General features: G+C 38.0%; 1 pseudogene; it reads right to left on the reverse strand.

Moving 5' to 3' along the window:
• Positions 1 to 5,118: 5,118 nt before the first annotated feature.
• LOC129681307 (nascent polypeptide-associated complex subunit alpha-like) lies at positions 5,119 to 20,215 on the reverse strand (annotated as a pseudogene).
• Positions 20,216 to 22,617: the final 2,402 nt, after the last annotated feature.

The raw sequence follows: 22,617 nt of genomic DNA on the forward strand, positions 1-22,617 counted from the left end.
TTTTTTTTTTTTTTTTTTTTTTTTTTTTTTTTTTTTTTTTTTTTTTCCCACACCATTGGGCAAGGACCTTTTGCATTCCTAACATAATATAGAAGACTCAAGGACAGCTCAAGCAAGATTACCTCATGGCTTCTTACTTTACCAAGATTTAGTTACCTCAACTAGTGTGTACTCTGTTATGGCACTACCCATGAGAAAGGGTAAGTAAAGCCACTCTGTTATTCTTCTTAGGGATAAACAAGTGAAGGTCCTTTTCCTTATAACTTTGTGTTTCAAATCATCCCTTTATCAAAGACAGTTAGAAAAGATATCTCCAATTCTTCCATCTTTATATCTTTGCTCATATAGCTACCTTTCAAGTTTTCTAATTTTTTTCTATCCAGTTTCTCACATCATATTGTTTCTTCTTTCTTCTTTAGATGGTTTCTATTCTCTTTCTTTCCTAGGGTATCATTATTGAATATCTTCAGAAAAACATGTTTTATCGAGAATATGTAGAAAGATATATCTCAACTATGTTATTTGTGAAACTAACATATAACACCCAACTCCAATTTAGTTACTGTCAACTAGATACACCCTACAGTCACTGAAATAGGTCATCCCAGGTAGGGGATTTTCCAGATCAAATTTGTCTGTGAGCTTGTCTGTGAGGAACTGATTGTATGCTGATGCAAGGAACTGCAGCCCACCGTGGGCAGTACTATCCTCTGTGCCAGTGTTTATGGGCTGTTTAAGAAAGGTAGGTAAGTGTTAAGTAAAAATTAGCTATCAAAAGCATTCCTCATGGCTTCTGCTTAAAGTTCCAGCTTTGACTTCCCTCAATAATGGACTGTGAACTGGATGTATAAGCCAAATAAACAAACAAAAACAAAACAAAAACCCCAAACAAAATGAAATAAAACAAAAGCCCTTCCTTTCCCTAAGTTGTTTTGATGATAGTGTTTTATCAAATAAAGAAGACACTCGAACCTTACTTGTCCACTCATCTGACCCAAAACATAAAAACCTTAGACTCTAGTTCTTTATATATACTGGATATGAGTCTTCTGTCAGATAAAGGGTTGGTGAAAGAACTAAAGAATCTGAAAAGCAGCAAACCAAGTAATCCACTTAAAAAATGGGGAACAGAGCTAAACAGAGAACTCTCTGTAGAGGAATATTGAATGGCAGAGAAGCATTTAAAGAAATGCTCAGCCTCATTAGCAATTAGGGAAATGCAAATCAAAACAACCCTGAGATTTCACCTTACACCCATCAGAATGGCCAAAATCAAAAACTCAAGTGATAACACATGCTGGAGAGGTTGTGGAGAAAGGGGAACCCTTCTCCACTGCTGGTGCAATGTAAACTTGTACAACCACTATGGAAATCAATCTGGCGCTTTCTCAGACAACTAGGAATAGCGCTTCCTCAAGATCCAGCCATACCACTCCTAGGCATATATCCAAAAGAGACTCAAGTACACAAAAAGGACATTTGCTCAACCATGTTTGTAGCAGCTTTATTTGTAATAGCCAGAAGCTGGAAACAGCCCAGATGTCCCTCAACTAAAGAATGGATGCAGAAACTGTGGTACATCTATATAATGGAGTATTACTCAGCAATGAAAAACAAGGAAATCATGAATTTTGCAGGTAAATGGTGGGACCTGGAAAGGATCATCCTGAGTGAGTTGTCCCAGAAGCTAAAAGACACACATAGTATATACTCACTCATATAAACATACAACATAAGATAAACCCACTAAAATAGGTACATCTAAACAAACTAAGCAAAAGAGAGGACCTTAACTAAAATGTTCAATCCCCATCCTGAAAGGCAAAGAGAATGGACATCAGAAGAAGAAGAAAAGAGGGAACAACTTGGAACCTGCTACAGAGGGCCTCTGAAAGCCAGAAGAAGAAAACAGGAAACAACCTAGGAACCTACCACAGAGGGCCTCTGAAAGCCTCTGCCCTGCAGACTATCAAAGCAGATGCTGAGCCTGATGGCCAACTGACAGGCAGAGTGAATGGAATTTTATGTAAGAAGTGGGAAATAGCAAGAGCTGGAGAGGACAGGAAATCCACAAGGAGAGCAACCGAACACGAATATTTGAACACAGGGAACTTCGCAGAGACTCATACTCCAACCAAGGACTATTCATAGAGATAACCTAGAACACTTGCACAGGTGTAGCCCATCGCAGTTCAGTGTCCAAGTGGGTTACATAGTAATGGGAAGAGGGACTGCCTCTGACATAATCTGATTGGCCTGCTCTTTGATCACCTCCCCCTGAGGGGGGAGCAGCCTTATCAGGCCACAGAAGATGACAATGCAGCCCCTCCTGATGAGAGCTGATAGTCTAAGATCAGAAAGAAGGAGAGGAAGACCTCCCCTATCAGTGGACTTGGGAGGGGCATGCATGCAGAAAGGGGAGGAAGGGTTGGATCCAGAGGGGAGGAGGGAGGGGCTTATGGGGGGATACAAAATGAATAAAGTGTAATTAATAATAATAATTTTAAAAAATTTAAAAAAACAAACAACAACAACAAAAAAACCCTTAGACTCACCAAGATCTATTTGGCTTAGATAACATATAGTTTTGCTTCCATCTCTTATTGTCTTCCCACTCTTCAACTCACTTTATGATGAATTTCCACCTCAACTTTACCAGTCGATCCCAATCTAAGATCATCTATAATTCCCTGCCATCAATTCCAGTGGCAGTATCTATCATTTTACTTACCCTCTAAAGAGTACTTATTACTACTGGTCAGGTCTTGCTCAAAGTTGACTAATTTCTCTAGTCATCATACTGTGATATGGCCTGGATTTCTCAGTTTCTTTTTGAGCCCTATGTGGTAACTTGGATTTCTTCTATTTCAAAGTCATGTAAGTTTAGGTCACCTTCTTTACTCTAGATTCAGTTTCTAGGCAGGAAACAAATTTCAACTACCATTTAAATCTCTGATCTATCATTTAAATCTCTGATACCAATAGCCCTAACAACTCTTTTGAGATTGAGAAATTTCTATTTTGCTACACACCTACAGTCTCCGTAAGTGGAATACATGGTAAAGCATTTCAATTACTGTGCTTTCATGCATCAAAACAGCTTTTATCTATAACCCTTATATTTGTTTTATTAATTATAGGCATGTGATGTCTTCTCTGTGGGCAAGGAACATGTTTCAATGTGTCTGATTGACTTAAGTTTTATCCTTGGGAACAATACTTGAGGTAGAGAAGGTTGTGTTCTGATATACACACATATCAACAAAATTTTAAATATGTAAATATCTCTATGTTGTAATATGATATGAGCTTATAATAAAAATTGTTGTCTCACTTGAATCTATTAAAAACCAAAGCAATAGACTATCATATATATGTATATATATACACATATATTAGCATATTTATTATAAAAATAAATAATAAAAAAGCAACATCCCAATAAGCCATTCTTTGTAGGAGGCAGGGGGCTACAGTGACCCAGTAGAATCACAATCAAGTATAATGAGTCCAGCATGTATTATAGAATGAGACCCTGTCACAAAACAAACAAACAAAATGAAAACATAACTATCACCATTATCAACAAAACACTACCTAAATTTTAAATTAATTACTGGAACATAATTATATGGGTGTGCTGGATAAAACAGTGTACACATTGGTTTCATTTTGAGTTATTATAAACAATATGAGGTAGAAACAAAAAGGTAGGTAGACACACATTTTAAAACAGTCCGCTTTTTTTTTTTAAATGCATACTCAAAAGTTGAATGGTGGTATCTTACAGTATCTCAATTTTAAACTATTTTATGAACTTTCTCACTATTTACACATCATTCATGCCATTTACATTCCCAAGAACGGTACACAAAACTTGCAAATTCTCCCTTCTCTCGAGTGCCTGAGCCTGGAGAGATGAGCTCATTACAGTGCTTCAGGAAGACTTCATCCTTTTGGGATTATCCTAGGGTGGGGCTAAAATTTCCAGGCTAATATACTGAGAACAGAAGCTCAGAGCTCAGGGATACAAATTATGACCTATATAAACCAGGCAGCATAAAACCAGGAAATAATAGTTTCTCCACTATAAAAGTCTAGGGGCATACATGTGGCTCTGCCTAGAACACACTTCCCCAACTTTATCTTGCTAGCATCTTATGATTGGGTAAGTGCTGTTTGCTTTGGGAGTCTTGATTTCTGCTGAGCCTTGGTCAGGCTTTCTTCATATAGAACCATGGGTATTCTCCATCCTTGGCCTAGTACCATGTTTCAATCAGAGCTAATTTGGGACAGTTCTTCAACACCCAATGGAACTCTATTATTCCTGGTGTTCAGAAAATTATTCACAGTGCTTAGGATAATGTCTAGGGAAAGAAAAGATTTAAACAATAGTATTTTTTTTCAATCAAATAAAAATGTATGCATGCTTTTCAGCAAAATCAAAATTGAGACCATCAATTTTCTGGTAGATGATCCTGAATGTGTTTTCAGAATGGTGGGAAATTTCTAAAAGATAAGTTTTTCTATTAGCACTATGTGGTCACTTGAGAATTTGCTAAATTCTTTAGTCCTCTTTTAGTAGCTTAAAATATGAAATGAGTTCACAGAGGTGGAATAGTTTCAGGCAATTGAAGGCCAAGATTAAACTGCTTCTTATTTCCCCTCTCAGAAGGAATCATTTATCTCCAGTGAAACCATCAGAATTCTGGACAAAAATAAAAAATGTGAATTTATAAAATAGGGCTCACTTTCTGAGATGCTCTTCCAAGTGAATCATGCAGTCTGTACTCTTTTATTTGAACTATTCTGATGCAATTTTTCTCCATAAGTTCAACTTACATTTGAGGCAGTTCTTCATCTGAACTTAGGAAACTGAAAGGCTCCTTCAGTGGACAGACTAAAATCCTGAATGCTCCTGATCCTCATACACTTTGCAAAAAGCGCTGGATTCCATAGAATTAAAGATCTGCTGCATTATTTCCTTGGCAAGCACTAACTAAAAAGTGAAAAGAGAACATAAGAAATGTCCTATTAGAAATAAATCACCATTGGCACAGGATATCTTTTGTAATTGTCAACAAGATGTGATTTTTTTTTTCAACCTCATTCTACTGATCAGTTATTTGTATTGTCACAAAACCCATCTTTTAACTTGCCTTCGGATTTAGGGTCATGTACTTGTGGTACCCCCCACCCGGGAAACAAGAATGCATGGTCACTTCTAGCATGTAGGTGGGTCATCTGTGACCCATCAGTGTTATTTACAAAGATAGTTAATGTTTTCATGTGGAGCTGAGGCTTGCTCATGTTTGGGGAGTTTAGTACCAAAAGAAGCTGATCCTTGATGTGTATGTCTTTGGCTGCTCTTCATGTTTGTGGATTCCGTCTCCCATGCCCTACCCAAGTGGCACACATTGTGATCATAGTGGCGAGATGTTTGTCTGTGATTTGATCTAGGATGTAGTCTGGTGTGGCTCATTCTAGGGGCACAATTGAGAAGCGTAGCTGCACACGCCAATTTCCCTCTTTCTGTACAAAGAAGCTGTAGAAAATTAAAGGTGGTAAATGTTTGTAGGACTATTGCTGTCTGCCTTTGCATTTGTGATCTCAGACAGAAGAATGATGCACACAGAAAGTAATCATGCATAGCCTGAGGCCCTAGCCTGAGACTGCAAAATGGACAGCCTAGGACCTTCTGAAGAATTTCACAGCCAACTTCTCCTCACTCTCAGAAGTTGATCATTGTAATGTCCCTCTGTCATTCTTTCCTCATGTCTTAGTTCTGTTAACAAAGAAAAAACATTAGAAAAAAAAACTCACATTGTAGCAAGATTCGTTTTTTTTTTTTTTTTTAACCATCAAATTGCAGTGCTTAAAGGCATAGAGATTAAATTGAGAAAACTGCAAGTTTTAATGGGATACTGAAGTCACACACCACTAATTCCTCACCATAACCCATGTCTCCTATTGTGACAAATACAGGCCAATGTTGGTCTCTGCAAATCAAAACGTAAATCACACTGTTTATTTATAACCACATTTGAAATGTATCTGCTACTTGTAACATACAAGGTTCTGTCTACAATTACTCTGATCTACCTGTGGAGCCTCTCCTCTTTCACTCTTGCTTTTGTCTCATTGGAAGTGTGCTTGCCGTGGATTTCTAAGATAGCAGAGATTGGTTTCATTGTACCTGTCATTTAGTTTAGGTACCATACATAGGGATAATTTTTTGAAACAAAAATACTATCATGTTGTGTTTATTCCCTCCGACATGATCATCACCTGTCGTTCCTGTATGCGACACTGCATTTCTGCAAACTGCTCTGACCTGGTCTCATAATTTGTAGGGCTCATGGTGTTGATACATCTACTAGATGCACTCCCACTAGATCATGTGCATTTCGGTCACACACAATAAGATTCCTCAAAGAGGAGAATGCTGGTTAGTTTGTGTTAACTTGATGTAAACCTAAGCATACCAAAGAAGAGGGTATCTCAGATGAGAAAATGCCTCTGTTGGATTGACCTGTGGCCAGCTCATGGGGCATTTTCTTGATCACTAATTCATGTGGGAGGGTTTAGGCTGTTGTGTGCTGTCCCAGGCTTAGGTAAGTGGGCCTAGGCTATAGAAGGAAAGCATCTGCACAATCCAGGAAAACGAGCCAATAAGCAATGTCCCCTTCTTGCTTTCTACTTCAGTTCCTGCCTTGAATCCCACCTTGACTTCCCTCCATGGTGGTCATTAAGCTGTAAGACAACTAAATACTTTCTCCCAGAAGTTGCCTTTGTACAATGTGCTTATCACAGTAACAGAAAGCAAACTAGAACACTGGGTATTTCCTTCTGAAAGAAGGAATGCTTCCTACTTGTTAACTTCTGGCTAGTTCATGGATTATGCTGAAAGCTATAACAAATTGGCACGAACATTTCCATGGTGTACTGCAGTAAAGGTTTCTTTCTTCTTCATTAGGAGGCCTAGATGCCATGCCTGATTTTCAGGGAGCTTCCATCTATGTGGTGATACAGGAACCTCTTTTTGTTCCTAATGGATTTGTTTGCCTTTCCTCTACATATTATTGGTGAAATCATTAAAGGGACAGAAAGTTGTGGGGGATTCTTTAAACATTTGGGCAAAAGCCAAATTTTGTAAAGCTGTAGCCAAGTGACAAGTGTCATGTGTTTTCCGACTCATTACCAGCTCCACCATCACAAGAGACAGGAGATACATTAACGAAAATTAAATGAAAAGTAAAAGAAAGGAAACACAACTGCTCCTAGGTATGGTGTAGGAGAAGATATAAAATAGATAAAAAAAAGGGCAGAGCATAGCCAGAGTAGCCATGGACCAGACTGAGCTACACCATGTGAGGAGAGGAGGAAGGGAGGGGAAAACAGGGGAAAGTAGTGCAGCAGCCAGGAAGCCCAAAAGTACAAAGAGAGCAGGTAAACAAAAATGTGTGGATTACATAGGGAAGAGCAGTCCAGCCCCCTAGGCTGGAAAACTCAAGGTAGGGGGAGGGGTATGCCAGCCAGGAAGACCCTGTGACAAGTGGGGACAGAGAGATAAAGGGAGAGTTTAGAAGCCAAGTCTGCTTAGACATCTTAAACATCTCACCCATTTATCCAGGGTTTGAAACCTTACATTATAATCAGAGTGTATGCATAAAAAAAAGAGAGAGAAACTCTAGATTATTTTTTAATAGCTTTCCATTGGTGTCTTGGTGGACAGGGCCATTTACAGTGTATAAGACTTGGAAAGGGGCACGGTGGAGATGAGGGAGGGAGGGAGGGACTGGAAGGGAATGAGGGATCGGGACACGGCTGGGATACAGAGTTAATAAAATGTAACTGATAAGAAAAAAATAAAATTCAAAAAAAAAAAAAAAAAGAAAAAGGAAAGCAGAAACCAGGTTCTCCTGTATAATCAAAAAGAAATTAAGGGAGCTATGCGAAACCACAGGGCTTAACCCGAGGAGACAGCATTCTAGAAGACAGACAGACTCAGAGAGTAGCAGTGCCTTGCTGAAGGCCCAAATGCCTGTGAGGACACAATCATGAGATGAGGGTGCCAGTGCTAGTCCAGCGCCTTTGGTTGACCTGGTGGCAATGGAGCCAGAAGTGTTCTTTTTGTCACAATTCATCCACCAATTTTGCATAATTTATTCTATTCCTGTATTTTTGCTTAGATAAAATGTCTATGAAACATCAGTTTCTTAAATGTTTTGTGACAAATTCCCTAACATGTTATGTAGATGTAGCTTGTGCTGGCTAGTTTTTATGTCAAAGTGATACAGGCCGCATTGACCTGTGGGCAAGCCTGAGGTCATTATTTTTTGATCAGTGATGGGTGTGGGCATATTCATATACATATGCACTTCTCAGACTAAACATGCCATGGGAGCATGCTCTTAAGTGGTAATCCTTCAGGGCTTCTACTTCAGTTCCTTCTAGGTTCCTGCCTTGAGTTCCCACTCTCCCATTCTCCCACTCTGTAGTGCATTGATAATGGACTACAAGTTGTGAGATAAAACAGATCAGTTCCTCTTCAATTAGCTTATGGTTGTGACAGGAATAAAAAGTAATTAAATTGTTATAGGACTGACTCTGTATAAATTTCCAGGTCACCTGTGTTCCCATTCATATGTAAGTTGAGAGATGGCTCAGTGGTTAGGGTATACTGCCCTCCCAGAGCAGTCTGAGTTCATTTCCCATTACCCACTTGGGATGGCTCACAACTGCCTGTAATTCCAGTTCTGTATTTACTGCAGTTCCAGGAGACCTGATGCTCTCTCTGACCTCCTTTTGCAACAGGTGCGCATGTGGTACACATACAAAATACATGCATGTAAACCATTTGTAAACATAAAATGAAATTAATCTATAACATTAAAACAAAAAGATACCCTGTCTCAGAAAAAAAGGTAGAGAATGGTTAAGGAAAATATCCTAATGTCAATTTCTGCCCTCTATGCATACACACATACATTCATGCTGTTCACATTCATACACCTACTTAGAAACATGTTATACAGACATGTGAGAGAGAGACGGAAACAGAGAGAGGCAGATAGGTAGATAGACCTATTAACACTCATGCATACACACACAATGAAGGCTGATAAATGCCTAGAGATTTCAATAATGAGAACTTCCATATGATAATGTACTATGAATCAGGTGTGGAATTGGGATGCGGAAAGATTCAATACTGATGAGCTGATTATATGAGTAATGCCAGAGATCAGATCCAAAGTCTTTCAGGGTGATCTTTAGAACTGCAACTGGGTTTGGGCAAATTATAAACCTCTGAAGTGAAACATTTGAGAAAACCGAAATCTGAATGAAGGAAATTAAACAAGACAATAGCGGTTTGTTATCAAAGTCCAGGTGGCAGGTGAGCAACTAACTTATCTGCCTTTTTCATAATAGGCTTTGGAAGGTAAGAGAATGTTTCATTGTATAAATATTTATGGTCCTTTGTGCTCTGCATTTCTTGCATAGAAAGCACTGCCAGAAAATCCATTGCAGCAGAGCTCCAACAGTGGTCTTAGAACCCCTGCATCTTATAGTAACTTCTTTCTGTTATTTTAAAAAAAATAATGCATATTTATACAATATGCAAGAAGGGGAAAATCCATCACATTTCATTTTTTTCCATCTACTTTTAAAAGTGCTGAGATCGACCTTCTAACTTTTAAGCACACCTTCATTCATTGCCAGTAGTTATATGCATAGAAAGAATAGGTTTCCTTTTATAGTGTATATTGTAAAAAAACAAAACAAAACATTTCTTATCTTTCAGAAAGTACATGTGTGCTGTGAATGACACCCAGAGAGGATAGTTTGGTGGTTGTGATCACAGATGTTCAAAAAGAAACCCTTCAAAGCAGTGACTATATGGCATCTTCTATAGATAAAGAGATGCTTCAAAAGATCTAAAATCATGTCTGTGAAAATGGAATTGAGTATTTATCTAATAAGGTGGCTATTTCATTGATTATAGAAGGTTAAAGAAATGTTTTCAGTAGGAGATACTACTAAACAAAAATGTCCCTCAGATAAAGCAAACTCAGTGTTTGATTTAATTTCTTCTATTTTTTTCCACATGAGAGAATGCTGGGGTCTGCTGGTCTATTCCAGTAACTGTTTCCTGGCCCATAGTTCTTTGGTCAGTAGTGGATACATCTCTTTGCTGGGAGATGGATGTTTGTTGCCAAAGATGAAATACCTTGTTTCAGGTTGGTTGCCACTGAAGTCAAAAGCACCAATTGCTCATTTATCCCTAGTGTTCTGGAGAGTAAAAGAACTGCGTAGCACTGCATCGCTTTCATCTTGGAGGTCATTGTCCTTGGCCGTGGTGGACAACACCAAGCACTTGGTGGTATATCACCACCCATGTACAAATAAAGCATGGCTACTCGATGCTGTTAATTATTTATTTACTTTTACTGTCTTTGTCTCTGACTCTCTGAGGCTGCACTCCATACTAGCAGTTTCCTTTAAAAATATTTCAAGACAATTAACTTTATTTACAAGGCTACTGTAGGGAAAAAAGTAAATGAGTGTCATATTTGCCTTTATAACAAGGCAGCCTGCATAAAACTTCATCCTTTCCCTTCTTGGTTTCTCCCTACCCCTCACCAATATAGCAGGATGCTCTCTCACAATACATTATACTGACAGTGAGCAAATGTGTAGTCATAAATATTATGGTTTCATCTAATGCTTCAACTGTGAAAACAAATGACAGAAAATGCAGTCCACATAACAGATACTGAGGTCAAAAACTATCAGCAAGGATATTCCATGCAGTCTTCTACAATACACATTTCATAGAGACCTTATTTATGGAAACATGGCATGAGTCAGAGCCATTCATAACATGATGTTCTATGGAAAATTCCATTCTCCGCTCTGACTAAAGAGTGGACACACAGCACTCATGACTGATTAATGATAGTCATAAACATACCCCACCAGGAATAATACCGTAGTTTACAGCTTTAACCTAAATGGATAGATATATTTTTTCCTCATAAAATAAGAAAAATGGGACAGAACAGAATCACTGCAATTCTCGGCAGGACAGTTAGCTGGCTGCAGCCATTCAGTGATCCTCTCATTACCCACTTATCAGAATTTTCTCTCCTGCATCATTTATTCATTACCTACACTGCAGTATTTAGTCTCTTCTATAAATATATTTCTAACTGGAATTAAAATAATGCGCTGTGCCTGTTAGATGTGGCTCAACGCAGTGTGTGCTCACTTTAAATCTCACCAAGTCAGAGAGCGTTTTCGCATTCCAGATGGAGCTAAAAATATTCACCCATTAAAATAGTAATCATCATTAAAATTAGTTCACTGATTTTGCTGATTAATTTTTTTTCAGTAACAAGTATGCTTTCCCAAAAGTTTCAATTAAACATTTTTTTTGGACAAATCGAGATTTTTTTTTTAAACATAAAATATAAGAAGAAAAAGATAATTAAGGAAATAAATATAGAAAATTTAAATCTGGGATTTTAAAACAAGTTTTAAAATGGCAGACAAAAACAGTGGAAAGAGACCAGCATGGTTGCTATAACTGGAATATAGAACTGAATTCCCCACATGTCCTTATGGGGTCTGCAATCCCCACACCTTGGGAAGGTTGTCTATTTTTGACCACACAAGGAAAAAAAAAAAAAAGCTAGAAGCCTCAGGTATTCAAACCTGAAAGCCGTTTGTGAGATTTTAATATTTCTTTGTATCTTTTTTTTCTGTTTTCGTATATAGGCGGCAAGGGTTCAACTTCACAAGGTTGAAATCAACAACTTAGCTATAAAAGGCACAAGATGAGATACAGATGGTTGCTTCTGCACAGCTCTTGATCACTTTCTTGGTCTTCAGTAGCATCAGTGTAAAGACAGCCATGTTAAAATGTAGCTTTGACCATCCTACTAAAAATTATGGGAAAGGTAGTATTGTGTTTTCATTTCAAAATGTTAAGGAAACCAACTTTTTATTAACAATAATATTTTAAAAATAAACAAGTACAGGTGATTCTGATTTTAAAAGTTATACAGATGTGTTCTAAGTGAGAAAAATAAATATTAATTGTAAGGCAGAAATCTGTTGAAAAAGAAAAAAAAAAACAAGCGTAGCAGTACAGAAGACAAAGAGTAGGGAAAGTTGTAAGGTTCAGTAAGGTTTGAATATGTTTCTACAAACGATTAGGTTTAAGCACTCTCTGTCTGCAGATATTTCATGTAGCAGGTTATCTTAGGGTATGTGTCATAGAGTGATGGGGATATGCAGTCTGCCACTGTATAACAACTGTCATGGAAACTCATAGGTAGCAGAGTATCTAGGAAAGACAGGGGTCCTTGTCAACATGAGCTGGTATGTGACAATCAAATAACATCTACAGTTAACCCAAAGGCATCCATATTCCCATGACAGCAATGCCCATATGAAGTCACAATTGCTCTATTTATCTCCTCTAATATGGGATGTAAATCTAGTTTAGCACATAAATTGGTTTGGATTTTATGAATAATAAACAGAATACAATAACCTATGAATTTGTATGAGTGTATGTGCACAAAAAATATTAAATAAATGATAGGTAATACTTATATTGACAGACAGAGATAGAAAGATAATAGATTTGACAGAGACAGACACTGTATAAATAAATGTTCAAAAAAAACCAAACTAAATAACTAAATAAATGTTCAATATTTTAAATTCTTAATTTTTAATTAAATCCAAAGCACATATAGGTAATTTTCATTTATTTAGTGAGGGGATGTGAAATGGGGGAAGTTCATGTGCTCTTATGTTTGGAGGACTGGGGACAATGTTTCTCCTTGAACTTTGAGCTTGTGTGTTTGTAGAGACTACATGACCAGCAGGTTCCAGTGACCCACCCATCTCTACCTCTCCAGTGCTGGGAGTAATGATGAGCTACTATATGGGTGGTGGGGATTCAAACTCAGGTGCTACTGCTAACATGGCAAGCATTTTGCTGACTGAGCTGTAGTATTCCCAGGTGATATTTCCAAGCTCTGTCCTTTGGGAACCTATTTTTTCTTTCAAAAACCAAAATGAATTAAAAAATAAAGCACAAGTGTTTCAGACTCCCCCCCCCCCCACCAAAAAAAGGCCTGATAATCATACTAAAGAATTGTATTAGTCACCTCCATATTATTGTAATAATAATAAACCTGAAACAATTGCCTTATAAAGACAAAGGTTTATTTAGCTCGCAGTTCTGGAGGTACCAGTCTAAGTTAGGCATCTCCTTTTCTTTGAGGCTCTGGGTAAGGGTGACAAATGGCATGACAGGGAACACATATGGAGCAAACACTCATCATGTAGTATGCATGGAGGGAAAATGTAGTCCCACTGGGGCCTTTCAGATTACCCTCCTCTGTCCAAAGGATTCTCTGCACCTCTAAATGGGACACGGCATGTTCCAGTAGCACCTCACCAGGGTCCAAAACTTTTTCAAAGGGATCTCTGGATATCTTAGTCAGTGTTCTATTGCTGTGAAGAGATACCATGACCATGGCAACTCTTATAAAAGAGAGCATTTAATTGAGCCTTCCCTTCGGTATCAGACATTTATGGAGTTTATTATCAGCATGGCAGGAAGCATGGCAGCAGGCAACAGAAATGAGGAGTAGCTGAGCATTCAGCATCTCAAATTGTAGACAGCAGAAAAAGAGAGAGACTCTGGATTTGGAATAGGCTTTAGAACCACAGAGCCCATCTCCAGGGACACACTGCCTTAAACAAGGCTTTTCAAATAGTGCCACTCCCTGGTGATTAAATGTTTAGATCGTTGAGGCCATGGGGGCCATTGTCATTCAAACATCACAATGGAAGATAGAACCTGTAACCAGGAGGCAGCAGAGCCAAGACTAAACTCTTTGTCACATTGCCTGACTCTCCCAGGTTCCAAATTAGCCCACAGCCTGGACCACACTGATCTGCTGAAAGCTCCAGATAAGATCCTTTCTCTCTCTGATTTTTGAGTGGGGCCTCTGCATTTTTCCTGGCCAGCTCCTTCTGGTACTGTTAAAACTCCACCCAGACCTACTCACACCTAGTGACAGATGTTATGCAGCATAAGAGGCTTAACTTCCATGGGGCAGTGCCACAGCTGAGCTCAGAAACCTTAGACAACCAGAGTTAGAGAGTGACCCAGGATTGGAAGGTAGACATTTGAAAACCTACTCTTCTGTTTTGCATTGGAACAACCATGGAGTGAGGTTTCCTTCAGACCCCCACCCTTGAAATAAAACAGAATAATCATATAACAAAACAGGCTTCAGATTAACCTCACAGCACATTCCATACATTCTTCTGCTCTTCACTGCTGTATTGGCATCTTTTGGAAGTAACTCTTTAATAGTTTGTATTTAAATTCTTATCTCAGAGTACTTCTCTGGGTAACCTGAGGTAAGATACATGGCAACATCAGTGTCCCATCTCTCAGCCTTACTAGTTGACCTTTCTTCAAAGACTGCATATTTGTTTCAAAAAGCTCAGAGCTTCCACACCTGTTTCATCCACCTCTTCCTCTCCTCTCCTTTTGTACAGCTGGAGTCTAAAGTATTTTCTTGAATGTTTGAAACAGCTTGACCTTGAACTTTGAATTTCTCAGCAGCTGCTAACTGTGCTTGCTGAGACAAATCTTCAATGGTGGCTTCTCCCAAAAATTCTGTAGGTATCCGAAGCTGGGCTCTTGTAGACTTCTGGTTTTCTATGACAAAGAGAATACTTTTAGGTTTCTGGAGACCCTGTAAACTGCTGACTACCCAGTTTGGACATAGCCTTCCCTGCCTTCTTTTCACTCCGACTCTGCTTTGCTTTGCTGACCTGTCATTCATGGATTTCAGCTGCTGCTTCCAACTGGGCTTGATGTGTGGTTGTGTGGAGTCTTGTTCCTTAAGCTCTTTCACTGACCGGTTTGACACTGTCAGATGAAACAGGTGTGGAAGTTAAGGACATAGAATTAGTCATGTCACAAGCAAGTGTCTCAAGAGCAAAGCAGTTCTAGCCCTGAGAAACAACAGTAATGATATTGTAAATGCTTTTATGGAATTAATGTAACTATTTAACAGCAAGGACATCCCTTTTGGTGTTTGAAAAGTGGAACTACAACTTAATTTGAAATTTGTACCATTTCTATCACTGATAAAGTTATGGCTTCTTGTTGGATGAAAAGGAAATTCCTCAAGTACTGCATATGCAAACCTAAATTTATAATCATATACACATGCCTGTGTGTGTGTATACTTATATGAAGTTAGGTCACAAGATTAGAAACAGGATCATGAGGGAAGTTCTTAAAGGTGATGGAAAGCAGGGAGCCTACCCTAATACATGCAATAGGAAATAGTAGCCAGGACTAAGTGGGAGAAGAAAGAAAACAGTGGGGGATGAGGAGGGACCTAGGAGAAGGCAACAGGAGAAGGAGCTGGGGAACAGAGCACTGTGCCACAAGCACATAGAGGTAACATGATGAAGCTCATTACTGTGTATGCCATCCAGAACAATTAATTAAAAAAATTAAAAAAAAAAAAAAGCTCAGAGCACTTGGGATTAGGAGCTGGTGCCCTTACCATTATGTGTCAGCCTCCATCCTTGCCTAAATGATTTCTGTTGTCTAAATCTACTCCCTTTCTGATTACTGCCAAAACTTTTCATTCATATCGACTATATATTAGTTTCTGGCATTGTTATATGTATTCACAAAAAGTGGTATTTTTTTGTCTCTTTTGTTGCTTGATCTTTGATGTCTCTGCTGCCCCCTCACAATGGCATGTTCTCAGTTCAATGACTGCTCTATAAAGGAGTATCCACTGCTTAATACACAAGAGGAGGAAACAGTATGTTTCCACCTGAGTTCTTATCTCTCTATTTGGACAAGCTGGACCATTGCCTTAATTGACCTTCAGCTTGTCAAATTATAAATGCCATGCTGTCTTCTCAGTTCAGTGCAGGCCAGGCAGCTGGATTAATGAAGGGATGTATTTGTGAAGAGATGTAATGTTCAATGGCCGGATGCTGGCTGTATGTAAAAACCTTGACAGGGTGCAATGAGATAATAGTTTAGAAAGAACCATGCATTATTGAGTGTGTGGTACTCTTCGAACTCAGAATAGATTTATTTCTCTCTGGTGAATCCAGTGCAATTGTAGTCTTCTTTTGAATAGACCCTGAAGAGCTCAGGGAGTAAATAGGATGAGGATATTCTTCTAGAAATTTTCTCCAGGAGATATTAGGGGAAAAACAGAGATCAGAAGTGGTACTACAAACTTTTCATGTCCTGTTGCTTTTCAGCAAAGTTCTATGGTAGTCTATGCAGACGTGAGAGAGTCATGTTGTTTTGAAAACTTTCCATTACAACAAAACTGACTTGGATGGTTGAGTGATCAAATACATATTTATTAAATACTTTTTATATAGTAAATATGATACTGGCATTAAAGATATATAAGGAACTGATCAAGCCTTTTTGCCTTTCATTTAATTCGTATTTGGAATAACAAAAAACAAATTCCCCAAAAGTTTGTAAGTTGGTTACAAAACAAAACAAATAATAACTATGGGGTGACTAAAGATATGCTGAAAGGCAATGGGAATATTAACAATAGACTCGTGTGTGTGTGTGTGTGTGTGTGTGTGTGTGTGTGCTCGCGCACACATAGGTGTACCTTCATGTGTACTAGCATTCACATGCAGGCAGAGCTCACACATAGACTTAGTTGTTCCTCAACAACTTTCTACTATATTTTTTTGAGACAAAGTCTCTTACTGAGCATGTAACTCCCTGAGTCTGCTAGGATCAAAGGCCAATGAGCTCCAGAGATCTGTTTACGTTTCCTCAGCACTGGAATTACAAATGCATGGCAGTGAGTGCTGGGAATCCAAACTTATTTCCTTATGCTTGTTTAGAAAGCACTTTACTTACTGAGTCATGGAGCTGCCCCCAACAATAAAGTTCTTAAGAAGAGATTTAAGTGGACTGGTAGAGCAATACCTGACAGTGTTCTCCAGAACTTTTTCAGGCAGATTAAACAGTAACTGTGAAGGTCTGAGAGTCTTCAGTGACAGTTAAGCAACAACAAGAAATGTTCAAATCCTGACAATGGCATTAGTCAAATTTTCATGGTCACTTTCTCTCAGTAACCTACAGAATTAAAGGGTAACAATCCACGTGCTCTCTTGATTCTTTTACAGTGGAATTACAAGGGCCATGCTTCTGTCATGCTCTATTACCAGAACAGTCAATGGCAAGCAAATCAAAGAATTCATTAGTCTTTCAGATCTTCAGCATGTTATAGATTTGCCTAGGGAATAACAGGCTGTTGTGTGTGAAAGACTGACAGTAACTTAGAATTTGGGCATGGTAATTTCTGAATAAATAGTAATAGACAAATAAAGAAAAAAATTAGCCCCCAACATACAGATGAATGCAGGCCATCATTTATATTTAACAAGTATCCACTGAATGACTACACGATTCTATGTAAGAGTGATGAATGAACTATCTTTTTGGGGGCAGTTAAATTGAGGCTTGTTTCTCTGGGAAGGATACATGGGCACATACATATCTTTGTGTTCCTTACCATTCATACTGAATCTGTGTGGGTTTTATTTTATAAACATTCTAGAGTGAGCACTAGCAATGTGAATTTTAATATACAGGAAGAAATTCCAATAATCAAGTCATAAAAGATTTGTTTGGATCTCAGGTAGGGAGCTTCCAGTTGATGTTTCATTGATGCCATTGTTTGGGACCTATGTTGAGTCAGTGCCTGCTGGATAGAAATGACAAGTGGAATGAAGCCAAACACTTCAATGCCTGAATAAAAAGAATGAGAGAAGAAAATGTGGATCCCACAACCCCCTCCAGGGTAACAATTGCAAGAAGGAAAATGCATCCCTCTAAATATGATTAATGTGGGATTTTTAAGGCTTGTTGGATCATGGTTAGAACTAAGCCCTTAGCATATAGGTCTTTAAAGACGTTCTGTATTGAAAATATACCAATGTATGTATATGCACACATATCTATCTGTAGGTATATTGTTTGTGTCTGCATCCTTATGAATGCATCTCTCTGTACATGGGTGCTCACACAGTGTCACAGCCAAACATTCTCCTTATTTATCTATAGTCAAGGTCACACAATTCAGTGACATAGTAAGTTGTCCTTCGGTGTGAGCAGTGCAACTTCCAGCAGATGTGGCCACTTACACATTGTGAGGTAAAGATGACACATTTGAGAGCTCAGTAGAGGAAGCTTCTAGAATCTTTGCCAAGTTTCAGACAACAAGAACTTCTTTTGTGGTAGTGTGTTCATTCATTGCTTTAAACTACGAATGTCCTCTGAGATGCACAGCTTATCTTGCTGTTTGGATAGGCATATATCTCTAGTAGTCCTTTTAGTCTTTGAACCATGGAAGTTGTATTGTGTTGTGTATTGACTGAGGTGTTGGTGGATGAAACCTGGAAGAAGCTCTCAGAAGTTCCCCATGGGGAGGACTTTTACCACTTGGAATGTGTACTCACCCTCAGCAGCTACAACCTCTGGGGAAACTTTCCCAATTGCTATACTCAGAGATCAAAGAATCTTTCAAAATAAATTGTATTAAATTATCAAAGAAGTAATAAAAAGTGTTTTCTTAAAAAGAAAAATGGGTAGGTCTTCATTTGTCATACCTGTCACTTGGGTCTTTCATTAAATCTTTTGCATTTTATGAGATGTGATGTTTTAAAGGAGATGGAGAAAGCCTTTGTAACCAACATAAAAGAAGAGTGTGTGAGTTGGAGGGCTTGCCAGCTTCATCTACTAGTCTTCATTGAGTACTCTGAGTGTTGGGGGCATTCCAAGGCTCCTGACTCCTTTGTATACACTTTGTTTATCATAGCAGTTCCTCTGAGAAAGATTTATGTTTTGTTCTCTGTGCTATTCAAATAAAAAGAGCTGGATGCACCATTTAGCTGTTTCAGACAATTTAATAAAACAACAACCACAGCAGCAAGACAAACAAACAAATAAAACAAATTAAATAAACATAAAAATAAAACAAATACAATGAGATGGGAAAATCTTTGATGACATTCTTTTTTTGTATTTTTATTAATTATAGGTTACTCACTTTGTATCCTCCCTGTAACTCCCTCCTTCCTCCTCTGCCAGTCTCACCATCCCTCCCCCTTCTCCACCCATGCTTCTCCCTAAGTCCACTGATAGGGGAGGTCCTCCTCTCCTTCCTACTGATCCTAGTATATCAGGTCTCTTCAGGAGTGGCTGCATTGTCTTCCTCTGTGGCCTGGTAAGGCTGCTCCCCCCTCAGGGGGAGGTGATCAAAGAGAAGACCAATCAGTTCATGTCAGAAGCAGTCCCTGTTCCTATTACTATGGAATGCACTTGGACACTGAGCTGCCAAGGGCTACATCTGTGCAGGGGTTCTAGGTTATCTCCATGAATGGTCCTTGGTTAGAGTTTCAGTCTCAGAAAAGACCCCTGGGCCCAGATTTTTTTGGTTCTTTTGCTCTTCTTGTGGAGCTCCTGTTTCCTCCAGATCTTTCTATCTTTCCCTTCTTTCATAATGTTCCCTGCACTTTGCAAAAAGTTTGGCTATGAATCTCAGCATATGTTTTGATATCCTGCTGGGTAGAGTCTTTCAGAGTCCCTCTGTGTTAAGCTCCTATCCTATTTCCTGTTTTCTCCCTCTTCTGATGTTGATCCTCTTTGCCTTTCTGAATGGGGATTGAGCATCTTAGCCAGAGTCCTCCTTCTTGATTAGTTTCTTTAGGTGTACAGATTTTAGTATGTTTATCCTATATTATATATCTAATACCCACTTATGAGTGAGTATATACCCTGTTTGTCTTTCTGCTTGAAGAGAATAAGAGTTTAACAGAAGTGTTCACTTCTATGAAAATAATTATTAGCCCTTAATAAGGTGTTATCATCTCTGAGGGAAATAAACACAGGTACCTTAGTAAAATATTGTTTGGAGGGATGCTGTTACACAGTTTGTACTTCATATTATTACATGTAAAATTGTGATTTTTTTTTGTTAGTTACTGTTAAAAACAGGAAAGAAAAGGCCTGGAAATGATAGCTCAGCTAGTTGTACACTTTCTTAGCATTCACGAAACTCTGGGATCAGTCATCAGTTTTTCACGTACCAGACATGTTGATTGAAGCCTCTAATCTCAACACTCTGGAAGTGTAGGCAGGAGAATTAGAAGTTCAAGGCCACACTTGAAGTTTGAGCACATCCTAGATTCATGAGACCCTATTTCAGAAAAGATTGCGAGTTGAGAGAGAAAGGCAAGACACAATAGGACAAGAAGTGAAAAGGTTAACTTAACCAAAATAAGTTGTCAAAGTTATATGCTGAAAAAATATCTAACGACTAATTGCTCAAATTTCAAGGACCTAATGTTTGACCATGGCTCCCTGTTTTGAAGCTTTTATTTGAATGAAATCTTTTTTATACATTATTATTATTATTATTATTATTATTATTGAATGGAATATTCTTATTATTGCATGGATTATTATTATTTTACTAACTGAAATCTTATTTTTACATTATTGAAAAATGATCAGTCACAAAATTCAAAACTTAAAGAAATATAAGTTAAGTTTAAGGATTCATTATTTATTACTCTCTTTTAGCACTCTTATTTTTTTTTTTTTTTCAGGGCTGAGGGACAGACAGCCCAGGCTTCACATTTGCTAACCAAAGATTCTAGCACTGGCTTTCATCTTTACTCCTTTTTACAGATTTCATCTAGTTTTTTTAAACTGTGGAAGACCTGACATTCCTTATTAGAGTGGAGATTTTTTTGAAAAATTGAAAGACTTAAATTTTTAAATTTTGGTTTGTATATGTATGAGTGTATTTGTATAAGTAAATGTATGTGGGTGTGTGTGCCAGAAGCTCAGAAAATGGTGCAAATTTCCTCAGAAATGGAATTACAAGTACTTGTGAAATACCCTGCTTGTTTATGTAGTGCTAAAAGCTATACTCTAGTCCTCATGACTGTCTAGTAACTGCTGAGTCATTTCTTCAACACAGATTTTGAAATCCTTTGGGATAGGGCCTAGCTATATAACCTTGGGCTGTCTTGGATATGTGAGTCTCATTTCTAAGATTTCTGGTTGCCAGGGATAGAGAAAAGACCACCACTTATGGCTGTAGTAAATATACTAAGGGTAGGGAAATCCATTTTTACTAGACAGGCCCTTACATGTATTTAAATGAGGGGTGGATATAGGATAATAACAGTTTCTCATCTTCAGGATTTGGCACATATAGAAACATTTAGGTGGCAACTGGTGATAAGGCTGTAATTTAAGCAGCTAAAAATAGGAATCATAAAGTGATAGATTCTGCAACTCTCTCTCCACCTCACCAGAGACTTCAGCATTAATTATTCCTCCTTGCCTTTAATTGTTACCAGTCTTGCAAGCAACATAGGCATTGAGAAATATTTCAAACTAGGAAAGAGACAGATGATTGGTGTGGCTCAGCACCAGACATGCACTTGAAGAAAGTAAAATGAGGTGATTTCCAGACCACAGTCGTTTAAACTTGCTACTGAGGGGCATAGGTTAAAAGAGGGTATATTAAGAAATCTTATGATGAATGCTGCTTCCATGCAAAGAACAGTAAGTAAGAAAATTCCACTTCCTTAGTTGAATATGATTCTAGTTTATGCTTGAAAAAATGGACATTGGAATGGCTATGAAGGACAAATTATTTTATATGATTTGGCTTTTAAGTAACTAATATGATTTTGTATCACACAGTCTCACACAAACTGCTTTAATGGTTGCGTGTCTGTAGCTTTTTCCCAGGGAACAAAATGAAACAGAAAATAATTCAAACCACCAATCTAAGAGCCCAATATTTAGAAGTGACATTTTCAGTGTCCAAATCTCACATGAGAACTATCACATGCCTGTGTTGTGGATCTAGACCTGTGACTCACCTATTTGCTTGATGTGTGAAGCCATGGATTTGATGCTCAGCACTACAAAATATAGAAGTAATTTAATATCACAGAGTATTCATTCTGTGTCAATATAACCCATGTATTTCCCCCAGTGGTTTACAATTAGAGTGGTGCTCCTACACTGATTGATGGGAGTACACTATGAATATGCAGTTAAAAAAATCAACATTCAGACAATAAAATATGCAAAAAATCAAACAGAAATTTGACTGTGTAAGCATGGTTGCTAACCAACCGTGGTTCAAATGGATGTGTTTGTATGATTATTTCTGGAGACAATACACACACACACATATGCATATTTATATGTATAAGTACATGTGTTTTCTTTTATGTCATATATTTAATTTGTACATATGAATTGCATAAAAGCTAACTAGAGATGATTCTGACATTATGCCCCCAAATAAGCATTAAGTATTTACTTTTCTTTTGGCTTTGCCAATTCTTTGGTGTTGTTTTCAGCTCCACTTTAAAAACTGCTAGAAACATTATAGAGAGAAATTTGCAAGTGGAGGGAAGAAATGACCTAATGCTTTTGTTTCCTTTAAGTCTTTTGTTGTATGTTTC

This window comes from Psammomys obesus, unplaced genomic scaffold (assembly GCF_907164565.1).
Source record: "Psammomys obesus unplaced genomic scaffold, mPsaObe1.curated_primary_1811, whole genome shotgun sequence".
NCBI lineage: Eukaryota > Metazoa > Chordata > Mammalia > Rodentia > Muridae > Psammomys > Psammomys obesus.